We start from the raw sequence: 20,142 nt of genomic DNA, 5'->3' as shown, positions 1-20,142 counted from the left end.
TATGCGAAATTGGCCCTGGCCAACCAAAAAAAAACGACTGCAATAAATTGCATAAGAAGTTTCCATGAGCTATATATAAATTATTAAAAAAAGAGGGAGTGGTCTGACTTGTGGGCCTGTTTAGTTGACGCATATGCAAGATTTTTTAGTTATTACATACTACGTCAACAAACGATTCTAGCAGATGTAACCGTTGGATGTCAATCCAACGGCCGTCGTGTTTCCTCAATCTCTGACCTTCTTGCTCCAGCCGCCAAAGTAGCGCCGGCGGGACCGCCTGCTCCCGCCTCCCGTGGCCGGCTGTGCTTCTGCGCAATCCTCAGCGCCCCCTACTACTCCCACCGCTGGCCAGGGCATCCCTCTACTCACACACACCCCCTGTTATTTCACGGCGACGGCAGCCTCACACCGCAGCCGAACCGATGAACCCTCGTACTCCTCTCCGCTTGGGCTTCCACTGCCGTGTCTTCCCCGGCTCTGTGTCGTCCCCTTCCTAGGCCTCGCCGTCGTCCACCGTCGTGGTGCTCTCGACACGGCGTGGTCAATGTGGTCAACGACCGACTTCCATCGGAAGAGTACTGTACGTGGAGAGGCTGGCAGCTAGGTCCACGACAGCCGCAAGGAAGTGCCTCCTTATTACGCGGAAAATAATTATTCCTCCACCTGACATCTGGGACCCATTGGACGGGCCACCAGTATTTCGCAAAAAACGTTTCCCCCTAATTGCTGGGACCAACAGGTCGGGCCACCATATTTCACGAAAAAAACGTTCCCCCCGCTGTCAGCTCGAACCCACCGGAAGTGCCTCCTTATTACGCACAAAAAAAATGAATACCCCCTGCTAGCTGGGACCAACCTTGGTGGGAGGCTGACTTGTGGGCCTACTAAGTTAACAGGGACGGAGGCCTTTGTCAACTTTAGTCAATATATGAACGATTCTAGCTCCAGTGACCGTACGATGTCCATCCAACGGCCGTAGTGCTTCTTCAACCTCTGGTCTTCTTGATCCAGCCGCCCAAAGCAGCGCCGGTCGTGCCGCCTGCTCCTACCGCCCGTGGCCGGCTGTGATGCCGCGGAGGCCTCACCGCCCCCTACTACTCCCACCACTGCTAGGCCATCCCTCTACGCACCCACACCCCCTGTTATTCTACGGCGACAGCATCCTCACACCGCAACCGAACGAGTGAACCCTCATACTCCTCTACGCGTGGGCATCCACTGCCACGTCTTCCCCGGCTCTGTGTCGTCCCCTTCCTAGGCCTCGCCGTCGTCCACCGCCCTGGTGCTCTCGGCGCGCGTGGTTAACGTGGTCAAGGAATGGCTTCCATCGGACGTGGACTGTACGTGGAGAGGCTGACAGCTGGGTCCACGGCCGCAGCAAGGAAGTGCCTCCTTATTACGCGCAAAATAATTATTCCTCCACCTGACAGCGGGGACCCACCGGATGGGCCACCGTATTTCGCGAAAAAATGTTTCCCCCTGTCTGCTGGGACCCACCAGCTACATCTTCGCACGCAAGGAAGTACGTCCGGGCAAAAAAAACCAAAACGATTTGCCCCCCTGACTGCTGGGACCCACCAGCTACATCTTCGCAGGCAAGGAAGTGCCGGACAGTCGGAACCCACCTGGTCGAAGCGTACGTACCTTGTCACTCTGGTCGCGAACGTGTACGTACATACTGGTCGATGTAGAGGCGCACACGTGTCGTAGATGTAGAGGTGCGCACGTGTCGTAGTAGAGGTGCGCATGTAGCATGTACATGTACGTACAACGGCGAGGGTGCAAGAAAGAAAATATGGCCACGTACATACATACAGGCAGGGTCTCTAACGCCTATCGCGCATACATACATGGCTGGGTCAGAACGGAGAAACATCATCGTCGTCGTGTTCATGGGGAGCCAACCAGATGGGTCAGAACGGAATGCGTGGTCGTGTTCATCGGGAGGGCTTGGACGGAACAAGCGATGGAAATGAGGCTTGGCGTACCACACAACAGAGGAAACGGCCTTGTGTTCGATCGGCCACGTTCGAAACGGGGTCCTATTGATCGGGAGGGGCCTGGCGTACCGCAAAACAGAGGAAACGGACCTCCTACGGTCGAAACGGGGGTCCTGTTGATCGGGAGGGGTGTGGCATACCGCAAAACGGACGAAACGGACCTCCTACGGTCAAAATGGGGGTCCTGTTGATCGGGAGGGGTGTGGCGTACCGCAAAACGGATGAAACGGACCTCCTACGGTCGAAACAGGGGGTCCTGTTCATCGGGAGGGGTGTGGCGTACCGCAAAACGGGACTCCACGAGATACTGTTCATCTGCACCGTCGACCTCCTCCAGCCTCCACGGGCTACCGTCGACCTCCTCCAGCCTCCACGGGCTCCTGTTCATCCAGCCTCCACCACGCGCTACTCTACCGGCTACTATTCAACCACCCCTCCACGGGCACCCCTCCACCGTCTACTGTTCATTCAGCCCTCCACACCACGGGTTCCTGTTCAACCATTCCTCCACGGCCACCCTCCACCCTCTACTGTTCATCCAGCCCTCCACACCACGGGTTCCTGTTCATCCAGAGGCAACACCACCGCTCACTGTTCATCCACCCCCCCGCAACGCTCACTGTTCATCCCAGAGGCAGCATTGATCGGCTTCAGTTAGCAACAGTAGCGAAGGAATCACTCCATCGGGTTCAGTTAATAGCCATCGATCGATCTCTCAGGTTCAGTAACGCGTAGCCTGCAGTGCAATCGCTTGGGTTCAGTTAGAGCCCAACGCCTCGCCTGGGTTCAGTTAGAGCCAACGCCTCGCACACACGCACGTATGTACAAGAGAAACGCTCATCGCTCCGCCCCCGACCTCCCACCGTAACCGGCAACTCCCCAAAATTTTCCTCCCCCTCGCTTCTACCATGGTTTCTTCCGTCATGGACGACCCAAAGAATGTCATGCAGCTGCGTCTTCGGCCCGCCCAGGATGAAAAGCCCATTTTCTGTCATGATTATTTGTCATAGAAGTAGGTGCCCACCACATCTATGATGATACCGGGTTTTGTCACAATTATCATCATAGAAGTGTCATATGTATGACAAAAAAAATTCGTTCGGCCCAAAATGTCACGGATGTGCCTTTTTTTGTAGTGCAAAGTGAATGATCATATAAGGATATAAAAGATAATATCATCCAGCAAGCATTAAGGTAGCATATGATCAAACACATGATCATCCAAGTATCTCACAAAAGGCACAATGTATCAAGCAAACACACAATAAAGAAGTTCAACCACCAAAAAACAAGAGAGATCAAAAGCAACACTCTCTCTCGAAGCCTATGATCTATACATTTTTCTCCCCCTTTGGCAACAAGTTATCAAAAAGTTCAAAAATGCGTAGTGCTAAACGACTCTCAGGCTTGATCTTCTTGAGGTGGTGTAGAGATGACTCCAAGGACGAAAGCATAAGTTGATGTAGCTGGAGCTGCTGGCACTGAAGCTGTGGCAGCTAGTGCGGATGATGTAGCTCTTGTGTCTGGAACATGCACTGCAGTAGATCTCTGTCCTCTGGGCACTCTAGCAAATGCATCTGTAGTAGACTTGCCCTTCTTCTCCTCCACATCCTCCTGAAGTTGCTCAACTGCAGTTTGGATCTTAGTGACCTTCACATCAAGTGGATAAAACTTCTGCTCAATGATCCTGTCCAAGCTCTCCAGGTTTTGAGTCAGGGTGGCCAAGCCCTTCTCAATCCTCAAGGTGGAGGCAATCAAGTAGCCAAGCTGATCTTGCTTGCTCTTCAGGAACACTTGAGATTCCTCTTCAGCAGTTGGAATCTTTGCATCTTTCTCTGCCCTTGCTTTCTCTCTTTTCTCATGTGCTTGCACAGATGATGGTTCCTCCTCATTCATCTCAACTGTGTTATCTTCAAACTCAGGATATAAGGGTAGATGCTCCTTATCCAAAAGATATGTGCATGTGCCCATCTTTGAGTTGATGAGCTCCTGAATGTGTGGAGCATACCCACAACTTCTCTTCTGATCTGCTGCTGTTCTCTTGATTGTTTCCACAATCAGACTCATGACTTTGAATTTTTGAGGTATATCAAACAAATGCAGCAAGTTGATAGCATGTCCTCTGATCATCTTGTGATCTCCTGACTTGGGTAGCAATGTGTGCCTAAGGATCCAGTTGATTGTAGGCAGACCAGACAACAAGTAGTGAACAGATCCAAGCTTATGAGTTTCCAAAGCTTTATCTGGGTTCTCTCTATATATGTGTGCCATAGAGTTGTGGTCTTTCTTTGTCTCTGCATATACATCCAAGTCATCTTCAGATTCTTTTGGAGCATTGATCAACTCAGCCCATTCTTCAACTGTGGATTGGTACCTAGTACCTTCAGACATCCATATGATCTTCCCATCTGGGTAGAAGTGAGATGTGGAGTAAAACTGCATGATGAGCTCATCATTCCACTTGGTGAGCTTCTGGGCAACAAAGTCATCAACTCCACATGATTTGAAGCTGTCATATACTCCTGGATAGTGAGCTTCATTCTTCTTGATGTACTCCCAATTGATCCATCTCATGTCACATACAATGGGCTTCTTGTCAAGAAAAATTGTCTCATAAAAATCATGTTGCTCCTTTGTATGAAATCTGTAGTCAACTGTTGTCCTTCTCCTCACAGCATATGGATATGACTGTCTCCACAATCTCAGTCCAACATCCTTTCTGATGTGCATGTCTTCAGCTACTGGATGAGCATCATTATGGTCAGGAATCTTGGGCTTCAACTTTCTCAAAACAAGAGAGTCATCTTCTTCTTCAGCAGCTTCAGGAACTGGCCTTGTTCTTCTCTAATGCAGGTATACTTCTGGTGTTCCTCTTGGATTTAGGCTTTGGAGCTGGAGCAGCAGCCTTGGGAGCAGCTTTGGGCTTAGATGGAGTAGCCCCTGACTTGATTGCATCTCCCATGAGCTTCTGAGCTTTGGGTGCTGGTGCAACATCCTCTTCCTCTTCTTCTTCCTCATCAGAATCTCTCCTCATAGAGGGCTTGCCAAGGACTTTGGTAGTAGTTGTTCTCACCCTCTTCTTCTTCTTATCTTGGCCAGCAGCTTCTTCTTCAGACTTAATGGTGAACTTCATGGTTTCACTAGTGGCAACCTTCCTAGGTTTGGATGTGGGCACTCTCCTGGCAGGTGCCTTCTTGTTCATGCCTGGATTTGTGGTAGCAGCTATGCCATTCTCCTTTTCAACACCTTTTTCTTTGAAGTGGCCTCATCCTCAACAGCAATATAGTCCTCATCTTCAGAATCCGAGGTTTTCTTCTTTCTTGTCCTAGTGGCTGCTTTTGGCAAATTGTTGGGTGTGCTCCTGCTACCCTCATCATAACTGCTTGAGGGACTAGTGCCCTCACTCATCTGAGCTTGCTCCTTTGACTTGTTCTGGCTATCACTTTGATCAGACATCTTCAGGCAAACTCACTGACAACAGACCCTATGAATAGATGTAGACAAGGTAGAGTGGATGAGCATCACAAAGTACAGAGGTTTTTGCAAAACAATTGAGTAAAAAAGTTAGTTTTAGTTTTCCACAAAAAGCATTTCGGAGCTACCGATTTGTAAACTCGGTGATACCGAAGCAGCTTTTGGAACCTAAACTAGTGAACTCGGTCAGACCGAGTCACAGTTCGGTGGCACTGAGACTGCTAGGGTTTCACAATGAATTGATCTCGATCACACCGATTTGCAATTCTCGGTCAGACCGAAAATAACAAGTGCAATGGCCTAAGCCAAATTGGTGAGACCGATTTCTACAACTCAGTCGGTCCGAGATGAGTTCGGTGGAAACCTAACCCTAAATTTATCAAATCTAATCTATGGAGTGTTCTCGCTGGACAGAATGATTTCAAACGTGGCAAGAATCATGGCAAAGAAATGTGCTAGGAACCAGAGTTAAAGAATAGCACAAAGTTTCAAGTTCATACCCTAATGCGGTGAACTTGCTACAACGGAAACGGCATGGCAGAATGCCGTTTACGGCGTCGGAGACCAGCGGCGGGAGGTCGCTGGCGGCGAAGAGGATGATCCGGAGACCCAAGGAGGCAGAGCAGGCTGTGCGCGGGCGAAGGGTTTTGGAATTTTTTCCAAAATTTAACCTGTGAGTATATATAGCGTGACCCTGTCGGTGTGACCGAGTGGAACAACTCGGTGGCACCGAGATGCAAAACTGCAAGCAGTTACTGCAACTCGGTGTGGCCAAAAAGTTCTAATCGGTTGCACTCAGGTTGAAAACCTAGATCAATTTAGTGATCTCGGTATGACCGAAAAGGGTGAATCGGTCAGACCAAAATGCACAAAGAGGTTTTGGAAGTTTAAGTCTATGAAAAATTGGGGACTCCGAGTGCTCCTCACACAGAGTGGTTCGAATCTGACTTGATCAAACTTTGTGATGTAGCATGAATAGAGTTTGAGACAAGAAAATCATAGATAGCTAGAGAAGGTTCTTAGGCATTCTTGTCCATCCACTTGGCAAAAGAAAAGAGACCAAACAATCAAAACAACAAGTGGATGTCCTTGAATGAGTAAAGTATGCAACCAACATGCTCACACAATAAAATGGCAAATGAAATATGTGGCAAGCATGCGCAACTAATTCTAGCATCTATCAAATAATTGGCGATGACTAGGTCATCTATATATGAGTATATTGACTTCAAATGAGAACATTTGATCATTGGTCATACTCATCGTTTAAGCACAAGTGGGGTTACCACTTTTACATAAAGCATTGTTGTGTTCACACCATTAGAGTTGCTTTAGCTCAATTCTTAGAGTAAAGCTCCCCCTAGATGTGAGATCCCCCCTAAGAGGGATGAACTAACCTTGGGTTTTGTCGATGATGACTTCATGTAGGTGTTGAAGATGTGGACGCTCAATGTTGATGTAGATCATTTGGAGCAATCCATTGGAGTGAGTTGCACTTTCAATACCTACATGGGTTAGTCCCACAAGGAACAAACAAGGATATCCATAGACATAGAGTGATGCACACACAAGATGATGTCCATGAAAGCATTAGGTTACCTTGTCCCTTGTCTTACCAACAAGAGGGTTTGTGACTCCTTGAACTAGTGCAAGATGTGGAAGTTGATTGCACTTGTCCTTGCCAAAATGATATGAGTGAAGTATGTTGGCGGAGTCACCCTCAAGAACTCTCTAGTTCTTATTCTTTGGGATCCACATCATCTTGATGGGAATCCTTGGAATTGTAATTGTACTTGATGAAGTAGAACTTGATGTAGTCTTGGGAACCCACTTGACCAAGGCCTTAGGAGCTTCTTAAAATGCATCAATCTCCTCTTAAAGCTTGTCCTTGCCTTTTTGCTTGTGGTCTTGTGGTGGAAGATCATCTTGAGCTTGTGTCCCTTTGAAATAAGTAGGATCATACTTCTCTTGTTGAGGAACAAACTTCGTCTTGGGGTATTGATCTTCTTCCCACTCAACTCCATTGGCATTGAACTTTCATTCAAAACCAACACCTTGATTCTTCCGGTTCCTTCCTTGCTTGCGTACAATTTCCTCGAATTGCTTACTTCTCTATAATTCCCTTCAATAAGCTATTTTCTTGCTCAAGTGTAACTTGGCTAAGAGAATCATTAGTGTAATCAAGAGAACTACTAGAAGCAACAATATCGGATTTAGCATGATTATTGTTACTACTAGAATAAGAATCTTTCTTGTTCTTGTTACTAGACTTGACTTGTGGCATGTAAGTAGATAAGAGTAAACACTTGGCAATGTAAGAAGAACTTTTCTTGCGAAGATCATCATTGATTGCCTTCAAAAACTCATGCTCTTGCTCAAGGTGGAGCTTTTCAAAGCGTAACTGATCATGACTCTTTAAAAGTTCTCGATGATCTTCCAAGATAGTTTCATGAGCTAACTTAAGAGTGTTTAGTTCTTTACTTAGGCGCTCAATCTTCTCCTTATCATTGTCATCCGTTTTATCTTTATTAGCATGATTATTTGACGTTTCATCATAGTATTCATCACTAGTGTTGTCAACAAGTAAATAATCATCACCTAACAAGTCATCTTCATCACTATTGAAATCAACATACTCGGGGTGTGATACCTTTGGGCCTTTAGCCATGAAGCATCTTCCAATTACTTCATTTGGTGAGTCAAAATATGTTGTAGGAGTTGGTTGACACAAGTGCTAGACCAGCAACACCTTCATCTTGAGTATATTCGGAGTCAAAGTGATAGCTTCTCTCGGAGTGATTATCGGAGTCGAAGCCGGATACCCATTCACCAACATGAGTTTGATGTCTTTGTTTTGTGTAGCTCCTTGATGACTTGTCCTTCCTTTCCGAATCCTTGCTTCTTCGGGATGTTCTTCGTTCATAACGATCATCTCTACTCCTTCTTTCTCTTGATGGCGATTCTTCTCTTCTACTCCTTCTTTTTGGAGAATCTTCTCTTCTTTTGTAGGGAGCCGTACACTCATTGGAATAGTGTCCGGGTCTTCCACAATTGTAGCAATTACGCTCACGACTAGAATATCTTTTGTCATTGTAGGACCTTGACTTGGAACTCCTTTCCTTACTTCTACTCTTGTAGAACTTGTTGAAGTTCTTCACCATTAGGCTCAATTCTTCATTGAAGGTTTGTTTCTCACTTGATGATGTGGGAGCTTCACATGAGGCTTTGTAAGCACCACTTGACTTGTTGTGGAGCTCCTCCTTATCCTTGAGTGACATCTCATGAGCAACAATTCTTCCAATGACTTCCGTTGGCTTAAGATCTTTGTAATTGGGCATCATTTGGATCAATGTGCACACGTATCATATTTTCCATCCAAGGCTCTTAGGATCTTCTTGATGATGAATTTGTCGGTCATCTCTTCACTTCCTAAGTCGGCAATCTCATTTGTGATAAGAGCAAGCCTAGAGTACATCTTAGCGACGCCTTCACCATCCTTCATTTTGAACTTGCCAAGTTGACTTTGAAGCACATCCAACTTGGATTCCTTGACGGAGTCGGTACCTTCGTGCATGTCAATCAAAGTATCCCAAATTTCCTTTGCATTCTCAAGATGGCTGATTTTGTTGAATTCTTCGGGGCATAATCCGTTGAAGAGGATATCACAAGCTTGAGCATTGTATTGCAGCATCTTCAACTCTTCCGCAGTAGCTTCATGGTTCGGTTCTCTCCCATCAAAGAATTCACCTTGCAAGCCAATACACACAATAGCCCAAACGGCGGGGTTATGTCCAAGAATATGCATTTTCATCTGATGCTTCCAACTAGCAAAATTAGTACCATCAAAGTAAGAACCTCTACGGTGGCAATTTCCCTCGCTAGACGCCATACTCTCCTAGGTTGTGAAACCAAGGCTATGACCACCAAAAGCTATGAAAATCAAAGCAAATGGAGACCAAAGCTCTGATACCACTTGTAGGATCAAAAGTATGTCTAGAGGGGGGGGGGATTAGACTACTTGACCAAATAAAAATCTAGCCTTTTCCCAATTTTAGTTCTTGGCAGATTTTAGCAACTTAGTACAAGTCAAGCAATCAAACTACACATGCAATTCTAAGAGTGTAGCGGTGGAATGTAAAACAATTGCATATGAAGGTAAAGGGAGGAGTTTGAGGAGGCAAACGCAATGTTGACACCGAGATTTTTTAGCCGTGGTTCCGATAGGTGGTGCTATCGTACATCCACGTTGATGGAGACTTCAACCCACGAAGGGTAACGGTTGCGCGAGTCCATGAAGGGCTCCACCCATGAAGGGTCCACGAAGAAGCAACCTTGTCTATCCCACCATGGCCGTCGCCCACGAAGGACTTGCCTCACTAGGGTAGATCTTCATGAAGTAGGCGATCTCCTTGCCCTTACAAACTCCTTGGTTCAACTCCACAATCTTGTCAGAGGCTCCCAAGTGACACCTAGCCAATCTAGGAGACACTACTCTCCAAGAAGTAACAAATGGTGTGTTGATGATGAACTCCTTGCTCTTGTTCTTCAAATGATAGTCTCCCCAACACTCAACTCTCTCTCACAGGATTTGGATTTGGTGGAAAGAAGATTTGAGTGGAAAGGAACTTGGGGAAGGCTAGAGATCAAGATTTATGTTGTAGGAATGGAATATCTTGACCTCAACACATGAGTAGGTGGTTCTCTCTCAGAAAATGAATGCTGGAAGTGTAGGTATGTTCTGATGGCTCTCTCCACAAATGAAGAGTGGGTGGAGGGGTATATATAGCCTCAACACAAAATCTAACCGTGACACACAACTTACCAAACTCGGTCGGACCGATTTAGTAAATAATGTGACCATTAGGATTTTCGGTGGGACCGACATGCCAACTCGGTGGGACTGATATGGTTAGGGTTAGGGCATAACGTAATCTCGGTGAGACCGATTACACAAACTTGGTGAGACCGATTTTGGTAATAGACACACAGAGGGTTGGTCAGGCAAACTCAGTGGGACCGATTCGCTCATCTCAGTTGGACCGAAACGTTACAAAAGGGAAACAGTGAGTTTGCATTGCAATCCCGGTGGGACCGATCGCTCATCTCGGTTTGACCAAAATGTTACTAAGGGAAACAAAGAGATTACAATCCCATCTCGGTGAGACCGAGATCCCTATCAGTGAGACAGAAAAGACTAGGGTTTGTGGCTATGGCTATGTCAACAGAACTCGGTGGCGTCAGATAGACAGTTTCGGTGGAGCCGAGTTCGACTTTTGGTTTGGGACATATGTGGATGTGAGAAAGTAGTTGAGGGATTTGGAGCATATCACTGAGCATTTTGAGCAAGAAACTCATTAAGCAACACCTCATCCCTCCTTGATAGTATTGGCTTTTCCTATAGACTCAATGTGATCTTGGATCACTAAAATAGAAAATGTTGAGTCTTGTTCTTTGAGCTTGAGCCAATCCTTTTGTCCTTAGCATTTTGAGGTATCCACTTTTCTCATCCATGCCATGCCAATCATTGAGCTTTCCTGAAATATTTATCTTGAAATAGTATTAGCTCAATGAGCTATATGTTGCTAGGAATTACCAAAACCACCCAGTGATTGTTGCACTTTCATCCCAGTAGTCAGGGGCGAATATTTCCCCCCTTAATATGGACGCACTTCCTTGCATGCGAAGATGTAGCTGGTAGGTCCCAGCAGTCAAGGGGGAAATGTTTTTTTGCAAAATATGATGGCCCGTCTGGTGGGTCCCTGCTGTTAGGTGGAGGAATCATTATTTTCCGTGTAATAAGGAGGCACTTCCTTGCTACGGCCGTGGACCCAACTGTCAGCCTCTCCACGTATAATACTCTTTTGATGGAAGTCGGTCGTTGACCACATTGACCACGCCACGCTGAGAGCACCAAGGCGGTGGACGACGGCAAGGCCTAGGAAGGGGACGACGCAGAGTCGGGGAAGACGCGGTAGTGGATGCCCATGCGGAGAGGAGAACGAGGGTTCACTGGATCGGCTGCGGTGTGAGGCTGCCGTCGCCGCAGAATAACAGGGGGTGTGGGTGAGTAGAGGGATGTCCTAGCCAGCGGTGGGAGTGGTAGAGGGCGGTGAGGCCTCCGCGGCATCACAGCCGGCCACGGGAGGAGGGAGGACGCGGCACAACCGCCGCTGGTTTGGGCGCCTGGAGCAACAAGACCAGAGGTTGAAGAAGCACTAAGGTCATTGGATGAACATCGTATGGTAACTGGAGTTAGAATCGTTCATATTGACTAAGTTGACAAAGCCCTCCATCCCCGTCAACTTAGTAGGCCCACAAGTCAGCCTCCCACTATGCTGGGTTCCAGCTAGCAGGGAGAGTATTCATTTTTTGTGCATAATAAGGAGGCACTTCCTTGCGTGCAAAGATATAGCTGGTGGGTCTGACCTATCAGCGGGGGGAACATTTTTTTTTGCGAAATATAGAGGCCCTTCCGGTGGGTCCCAAATGTCAGGTGGAGGAATCATTATTTTGCGCGTGATAAGGAGGCGTTTCCTTGTGTGCGGCCGTGGACCCAGCTGTCAGCCTCTCCACGTATAGTCCACGTTCGATGGATGTCGTTCATTGACCACGTTGATTAGGCCGCGCCGAGAGCACCATGTCGGTGGACGACAGCGAGACCTATGAAGGGAACGACACAGAGCCGGTGAAGACTTGATAGTGGTTGCCCACGCGGTGGGGAGTACGAGCGTTTATTGGTCCGGCTGTCGTCGCCGGAAAATAACAGGAGGTGTGGGTGATAGAGGAATCGCCTGGCCAGCAATGGAGTAGGGTGGGGCGGTGCGGCTTATGCGGCAGCATTGCCGGCCACAGGAGGTGGGAGCAGGCTGTCCCACCGGTGCTGGTTTGGGCGGATGAAGCAAGAAGATCAGATATTGAAGAAGCAGCACGGTCGTTGGGTTAACATCCAACGGTCACTACTGCTAGAATCGTTTGTGGACTAAGTTGACAAAGCCTTTCATACACGTCAACCAAGTAGACCCACAAGTCAGCCTCCAAATTTGTCCCAAACAGCATACAACTCGAAATTTCTTGCCAGATTCAAATTAATTTTAAAATTAAATATACCTTAATTTAAATTCAATGAAATTTTACCCGCACAAAAACAATGAAATTTAAAATATCAAAATCCGAAAGAAAAAAGTATTTTGGAACTAATTGCATGTTTGCTGTATTTTTTCTTTTACATCCCATTTATTATTACTTATAGCCCATTTCTTATTACTTATAGCCCATTTTTTGGGAAAAATACATCCCTCCTCGTCTTGAAAGATTTCCATCCCAGCAGGGCATAGAAAAGCAAGTAGGCCTACGTTAGTTATTGTACAAAAAACAAAATAGCTGGCTAGCCATTTTCAGAAAGGAAAAAACAAATTGTGCTGGTCATGTGCTAAACATATGAAATAAAAGCCCGGGCTAGACGCGCCACAGCTCCCGCACAACCCAGTTGATACCCTTCTCCGTCCCGAAAAAACAAAATTACAGCGCGCGCTGCTGGGTCCCTACCATCATCCTCACCATGTGCAGTTATCTCCTTATTCCTCTCAATTGTTGAGCATGTTGACAACACTGGAGGGCGGGGCCGCGGTGAGCAAACCAAGGCGGAGGACGATGGTGAGGCCTCAGATGGGAATGAATAGGAGCCGGGGAAGATGCGCAGAGTTTTAGGGTGTGATGTGGCCACGATGTGTGCGCGGCAGCACCGCCATCCATGGGAGGCGGGAGCAGGCGGTCCCACTGACGCTGGTTTGGATTTAGCGGTTGGAGGAAGAAGAGACTGAAGAAACACGACAGAGGTTGAATGTCAATCCAACGGTCAAGGTTGGTAGTATCGTTTGTTGACTAAGCCGACACCAAGTAGCATACTTTTTTATATATAGGAAGAAAAGAAAAACTGGGCTCGTTCGCCTGATAACATTCTCGAAACTGCGACCGTTCGATCTTGCATCGCAACTAAAACTGCGAGGAAAATACGTTCATCTGCCGTCCTCCTTCCAGGGAACGTTTGCCACATAAGTGACTAGCACCCTTGGTTTTCAACCGAGAGGTCTTGGGTTCGAGTCCCAGGAACTCTAAATTTTGTCCTCCTTCCTTCCTCGCAAAAAAAGAAAGAAAATCAAAGCCTTGAGAAGGTGTACATAACAAGCTAGTGTACCAGTAAAGAGACATTCCTGAGTTTTAGAAAAAAAGAGAGATGTGCTCCTATAGCTGGTTCGAATTCAAACCTAGACTATGACTATATATGGTGCTATGCTACTCTGCAAGTAATGAAACTGACATATCCAACGTTCGCTTCTCCTCTTCTCTACTTACTCTGCCTAGCATCAGAAGCTCTATCCGCAACAACCATGTCTGCGAGCTACTTGTCCACCTGCTCTTCAGCAGGCAACAACCAGATATGCGCCAAGTTGCCACCCGTACCATCACCTGTGGGTCTCATCACACCCCCGCCAGCACACGTACCGCAGCCGGTTGCTCATCGCAACCCGCCGCCGTTGGTGTGGTGCCACTGCTGCAAATCACGCAGAGTCATCCATCACGTCTCAACCATAATCCTCAACCCTGGTCGAGTCTTCTACAAATGCCCGAATCATGGGGTAATAATATGTTTAAGTGTTGTTCTGTTGCTTTCAGTTGCTGTTTAATAGTTTGGTTGATGATCTTCCAATTTGATTCGTGCAGAAAAGGGAAGATTCGTGTGATTTGTATTTCTGGGAAGTTGCTGATGTGGGGGAATGCAACTACGCTGATTATTTGGTTAGCCGAGAATCCCAATACCAGCAGGTTGGGGTGTTGGACAAGTAACTAAAGGAACAACAGAAGAGGAAGATGCAGAGCAGAAGGTTAAAGATGCAGTTCCTCATATCATGGCCAAGCAACAACTGCTGAACGACCTTGACAACAATGAGGAGATGAAAGAGCTTGTGAAGATAATGGGCAAAATCGATGTGCTCTGTAGGATGACATGAGCACTTTGTTGAAACTAGTAATGAATGAAACCTGTGTAGCAGGCTGGGCGTAGTGTTGTGAACATCTAATGATTTCTATTAATGAAAATCAGGGGGTATCCCCTTTTGCACATAAATAAATAAATAGCAGAAACCCTTTTGGTAATAAATAAATAAATTAGCAGAGGCCCTGTCGGGTCAGCTTTGTTCCGATTCAAAGACGTCGAGCAAATTGCAGTCCAACAACAAACTATGTCATCAAATTCAAGTTTCACAGCCAAATATGAGTAGAACTAAACAACAATGCCATCATGTTTTAGTCGTCATACAATCACCAAACACAAATCAACATACATAACAAGTGATGTTCTCACAACAAAATACTAAACAACACGTTCATCAGGTTTCAGTTGTCATAGCAAACACAATTTCACATAGTAGATAAAAAAATGTCTTCTGACAGGCAAATACGACAAAAGCAATCTAATCATCATCCGCAGCAGCAGCGTCAACATATTCGCCATGTGTATCAGTCTGAATCGTAATTCCCCATAGTGTCATCTTCTTCTTCATCTTCAATGTCCTCGAACGTTGGCTTCTTCTTGATCAACTCTTGTATGTCCACAGCATGACAGGCAATCTTTTCGCCGGCGTCATTGATGTGACGGTTCTCAAAGATATTAGGAACATCTATGTTATCTTGTACATCAGGAGCAGTGTAAGCATCATCTTGTTGTGCAACTTCATTAAACGAATTCCTCTGCTCAAACCTTTGGAATACTCTCCAGTCATCGCTACGTGCAAATGTGTCTTCCAAGAAAAATATCTGTGTTGCTTGATTTGCCAAAATAAAAGGCTTGTTGGTCTGGTATACCGCCTTGACATTGATGGATTTGAAATAATCATCAGCTCTGGGTTTTGCGATCCTGGAAAACAGGTTATACTGATGACAACACAACAGAACCACACACCGATGATCCTCGAAACTGGAGATATACTGCAACTAAACAATGTCTGTTATGTTAGCATACATTTCAGTTATCTCTTTGTCGTATGTATTCGTGCTCATGATGGCACTGTTTTGTGTCTTCCTACCTTCGTCGCATGCAAGGGTGTTGTAGCGCACATCTCCAACAACGCAAGATTCATAATGTCTTACCCGTGTATCAGGACCCATTGCTAGTGAGTAAAGGGCATCATCAACTGGCTGCCCATTCTCCCGCATCTTCTTAACCTATGGTTAGAAAATAGACAAGCTGATCATCTTATGTACTCAATATATTAAAAAAACTGACATTGCAATTCAAAAGCTTACATGGCTCTTGAACCATTTTGCAAATCCTGCCATAACCAGCTTGTCAATGTTTCTTGGATTTTGTGGCAGTAACTCCTTCTTGTAGATGCTGCACAACATAGTGATTGCGTCAAACATCTAAATATATAAGAATGTGCTGCAAGTTTAGTAGATTACGATGTATAAGCTGCAATACTTAGCACTTACTTGATATAAGGTAGTATGTTAGGACAGTTACTCAACACATACCAAACCATTTTGTCCAAATCTTTAGGTTTGTCCTCTTGTCGACTCTTCCCTGTAACTCAAACAGAATAATTGAAAACATTGAGCCCAGGATTGTCTTCACCCACCTCTTTGCTAAGCTGATCAACTGTTTCAATATATTTTGAGCAGAATGTCAATGCTTCTCTAGCAATGTAGGCCTATGCAATGGAACCCTCGGGTCTAGCTTTGTTCCTAACATAGCCCTTGAAAGTGCCTAGCCGCCTTCCAATAGGGTACATCCATCCATACTGTACTGGACCTCTAAGTAGTGCCTCATCAGGTAGATGAACAACCAAATGCACCATCACATCAAAGAAGGCTGGAGGATATATCTTCTCAAGGTCGCATAGGATAGTTGGTATCTTGTCTCTAAGACACTCCAAAGCATCTATCCTGATATTTCTACTGTAGAGTTCCCTGAAGATTGTCCCAACTTTGCAACTACTCTATATAAGTCAGGGCAGCCCAATCCTCTAAGGATAACAGGTAAGTTTTCAACCCTTGTACCTTGTTTCCATCTGCACTGACTCTCCTTTCAGGGTAGGAAGCAAATCCATGTGGGAATCTCACATGTGACAGGACCCCGTAGAATTATTTTCTTTTTACCTTGTCCAAGACGTACACAGCTGGTGCCATATCCCGTGGTTTACCTTCATCTTGCACCTGCAAATCCTGTTTGATACCCAGGTGTGTCAAATCAATCCTAGATTTTAAGGTATCTTTCGTCTTGCCTTCAATATTAAGATGTCAGGACCCCGACTCAATGCCACATCGATCTAGCATGTAACACCTCATATCACTTTGCGGCCTCACGCACGGTATTCCCACGGGTGTCGCCTTACCTTTGCCCGGGACCGTTTGCGCCTTTTGGCACACGTATATGATAGTGTCGCTAGCATCCATATGATAAGGAGCCCGGGCTGACATGGCTAGTCGTAAACCCAAAGTGGCACAAACTTACAGGGACAGGCATCCATGACCCAGCATCGAACGTGTCGGTCATCAGCGAGTGAATCCAGGCTGTAGCACTGGGCTAGCAGGACTCCGGTGAACCGGGCTGTAGCGGGCTAACAGGACTCCGGTATTCATCGCGTGACATTTCCCCGAAGGGACAGACACAGGAACGAAAAAGGACACATGCCGGCCAGCCTAAGTGTTCCGGAGCAGTAGCAAGCTACCATGGCTCGGTGGAAACACTAGGAGACATTTCCCGGTAAGAGAGGCTACTAAAGATAAACAACTAGATAGTCAGATCCCACACATACCAAGCATTTCAATAACATACACACAATATGCTCGATATGTGCAAACACAACATGGCATCACAACATGACTCTACGACTCAAGTATTTATCAATAGGCTCCGAGGAGCGAGATATTACAAACAGGGGTCTCATGACCCAACATTCAGAGCATACAGATCAAAGCACAGGCGGAAACTATCATGTCTAAGTACAGACATCTATAAATGAAAAAGGCTGAGAAGCCTGACTATCTACCAGATCCTGCCGAGGGCACAAGATCGTAGCTGAGGTAACAAGCTAAACATCGAAGTCCACGCGGAACTACTAGCGAGACCGAAGTCTCTCTACAAAAACATAAAATAGGCAAATGTGAGTACAAATGTACCCAGCAAGACTTACATCAGAACTAACTACATATGCATCATTATCAACAAAGGGGAATGGTGGGGTTTAACTGCAGCAAGCCAGCTTTGACTCGGTGGCTATCCTAAACTACGACTGCAAGTAACTCTTTTGAGGTGGCGCACACGAGTCCACATATTCACCATATCAATACACCACTATGGAACCGCTCCCGTCTCCCTACGAGAACGCCATCCATAGCACTCATGCTTATCTTGCGCATTTTAAAGTATCCACTTTCACTTGTCTATGAACTGTACAGGCAACCCAGAAGTCCTTTTCCGCGGACACGGCTATTCGAATAGATGATGTTAACCCTGCAGGGGTGTACTTCTTCACACACGCTCTCACCACTTACCGCCGTTTACACGACATGTACTCGGCAACCTTCAAGCGGAAGCCCAACGTGGGTGTCGGCCACGGCCTACCTAAACACTCGAGTCTCTAGTCCAGGTTTATCGCCTATTCGGGTTCCATCCATGAGGAGATCCGGCCGGGGTTTCGCTCACAGCCCCAAACGATGTGAACAGGGTTCCCGAGACACCAAACGGGCGCCCGGTACACCGTGCCACGTGCCTACCGCATCACAGCCCACCCCTCCGATCAGCGCTGCCCACGGCCTCCAGCATACTACAAACACCAGAAACTACTTGCAACTCCTAGACAGAGGACAAGTGTGATTCAGAAGCCGAGAGGGTCCATTGGTTTCGGGCCCAATGCGTGGTAGTAGCTGAATCATGGATCACAAACACAGAACTCAGTTCCTGAGGACGGCTGCAATGAGACAACCCACCATGTACTCCTACATGGCCTCTCACCGCTACCTTTACCAAATCGTGTTCACACACTTAGCTCACACACAGTAGGACATGTTCACACACCTCTGATTCATTCCCGATGAATCAGACCTGACACAACTCTAAGCAGTAGCAGGCATGACCAACAAGCAAGAATGAGTAGGCACAACAGGGCTCAAACAACTCCTACTCATGCTAGTGGGTTTCATCTATTTACTGTGGAATGACAGGTCATGCAGAGGATAAAGGGGTTCAGCTACCGCAGCAAGTAACAGTTGAATCGTTGTTGCCCTAATGCAGTAAAAGAGAGCAGGAGCAAGAGAGTGGGATTGTATCGGAATGAACAAGGGGGTTTTGCTTGCCTGGCACTTCTGAAGACAATATAGTTCTTCATCGGTGTCATCGATCTCATCGTCGGAACCACGTCTATCGAGAGGGAACAAGCACCGGCAAACAAGGAAGAAACACAATCAATGCAATGCAGCAATATGATGCATGATCATGCTAAGGAACTGAATTGACCTAATGCAGCAGTAAGCCAAGTTAATTGAAGTGGAATTCAAACAAGGTTAAACTCCAACTCCAAACACTAGTTCATAAATTACCCTAATCATGATTCATCCTATTCAGTGAGGTTAACTTGTTCAATCATGCATGATCATGGCATAAACTGATTCTTCATATTTTTTAATCATTTTTCATATATAATTTATTTGATTTGGAGTTACGGTTGATTTTATATGATTTTTAGAAGTTTGGGGTATTTTCTGAAATTTCCTGAATAATAATAAATCCAGAAAATGATTTATGGCGTCAGCACCACGTCACTGTGACGTCAGCAGAGTCAACTGGGTGCCCCAGGTCAAACCTGACCCGTGGGGTCCATTGGTCAGTGAGACATACACTAAACCCGCGCTGACTCAGGCTTTGACCCGCTACGGGGCCCGCTCTCAGTGTCTGTTAGTGTGCTAATTAGGGGGATTAGCCGCTAATGGTAACGCCACGTCAGCTGGCCGGAGATTAGCCGGCGACGACCAGAGAGCACGGCGGGGGCAAGCCGGACTTGCGCTAGGGGCATCGGATTCTCGCGCTGAGGGCACCAGGGCATAGCCCTCGCTCTTGCGCATCCAGAGAGCCAAATGGGAGGGGCTGGGGTGGATCATGCTCGCCGGAGTCAAGCTCATGGCGCGCCGGAGTTCAGGTGAGTGCGGGGTTGGCGCTGTGGTGCACGGGAGGGCGAGTTAGAATATGCGTTAGGCTCCTGGTGGCTTCCTGAGTGCGGTGACATGCTCCGAATCAAGCTCAAGCGGCTACAGTGATGGCGGCGACAAGGTCAGCGGCGGCCAGAGTTCGGCCGCGACGGAGCTATGGCCTAGAGCTCACAAACGCGAGGGGAAAGAGAGGGGTTCTGCAAAGAGGCTCACAGCGAGGTCGATGATCAGCTCGGTGGTCTCCGGGAGGCGTCGGAGGCGGCGAATCGACCGCGGCGATCGCCGGACAGATGCGGTGATGAAGGCGGCGGGGACGATGCTGCGGTGCACCCGGCGTCACGTGAGTTGGTGGAGACGAAGAGGAAGGCACAGCGGTTCTTCTGGAAGCATCGGCGAGGCGAGGGGTGGACATTGGCCAAGGTGGAGCTCGTCGGTGCTCTCGGGTGCTCGTGGTCGATCGCGAGAG

This window comes from Triticum aestivum, chromosome 5B (assembly GCF_018294505.1).
Source record: "Triticum aestivum cultivar Chinese Spring chromosome 5B, IWGSC CS RefSeq v2.1, whole genome shotgun sequence".
NCBI classification, from domain to species: domain Eukaryota; kingdom Viridiplantae; phylum Streptophyta; class Magnoliopsida; order Poales; family Poaceae; genus Triticum; species Triticum aestivum.
This window is presented reverse-complemented; position numbering follows the sequence as displayed.